At 36.7% G+C, this 1,163-nt stretch overlaps 1 non-coding gene across 1 annotated transcript; it reads left to right on the plus strand.

Annotated features, from left to right (window-relative positions):
* Positions 1–803: 803 nt before the first annotated feature.
* Positions 804–877, plus strand: Trnav-cac (transfer RNA valine (anticodon CAC)). Its single transcript has one exon. It is a non-coding gene; the product is annotated as a tRNA-Val (tRNA).
* Positions 878–1,163: the final 286 nt, after the last annotated feature.

Here is a 1,163-nt window from a genome sequence, read left to right on the forward strand (position 1 = left end):
AAATGCCATCTAAATATATTTTAGTAGTTTTATCAATTTATATTCACCTCAAGTGAAGAAACTGTTTAATATTAAAGACACAAAAATTAATGCTAGTCAAGCTTTCAAAATACTTCCAGGTACACAAAAGTTTTTTAAGCCATATATGGCTATATTGAGCACTATTGAGACAACTGATTGCATGAAGGACCCTCTGATTCAGAATTTTTTACTATTATTTTTTGGTATCAGAGATTGAACCCAGGGACATTCAACCACTGAGCTACATCCCCAGGCCTTTTTACTTTTTTTGGGGGGGGGGGGGGAGAGAGTCTTGCTATGTTGCTTAGGGCCTCATTAAGTTGCTGAGGCTGTATTTGAATTTGCAATTCTCTTGCCTTTTCCTGTCTCCTGAGCCACTGGGATTATAATTGTGCTCCCCTGTGACCATCTTGAAATGGACTTAAAAGTGAAGAAAATTAACATCTCACTATCAAGCATTCTTGTATTTATTTTATGATAAAACAACTTCTGCTTTGAATGGCTTGCCCCTTATTGATTATTCAAGTTCATAAAATGATCATGAATCTCAATACTTAATCTTTTGGTTCACTTTGAATGCAAAAGTAAGGCCACTTCCCAATGAGTAGAAAATGAATTTTTTAACTTCGTTTTTGGATCCACCATCCCTTCTTAAAACATGTAGGACAGGACGTGCGTGATTCAGATTTCGAATTTTCTCAGAATTATAACAATATGCAAGTACTAATTCTAGGGGTACAGGGCAACATTGACTTTCCTCCAGAAGAATATATGAATAGAGATGGGGATATAGCTCAGTTGGTAGAGTGCTTGCCTCACATGCACAAGATCCTGGGTTCAATCCCCAGTACCACAAAACAAGAATATATGAATAAATACACTGAGTTAGAAACGTAGGAATCTGGGTTGCCTTAGCTTGAATCAGACTTATCTGCCAAGTAGGTTAAAAAACAAACAAACAAAAAAACACGAATATTTCTTAAACACAGGGATTCATAATTACAGAGAAGAGATTATGGGCACGTGTTTCTCTCTGTAAGTGCTGGCTCACTTTATAATACCCACATGTAGCTTAGTGGAAGGCAAAGTTTGTATCTGCTATTTTTTTCTTCTCTGCTGGAGATTGAACCTAGGGCCTTGCA

This window comes from Marmota flaviventris, chromosome 11 (assembly GCF_047511675.1).
Source record: "Marmota flaviventris isolate mMarFla1 chromosome 11, mMarFla1.hap1, whole genome shotgun sequence".
NCBI lineage: Eukaryota > Metazoa > Chordata > Mammalia > Rodentia > Sciuridae > Marmota > Marmota flaviventris.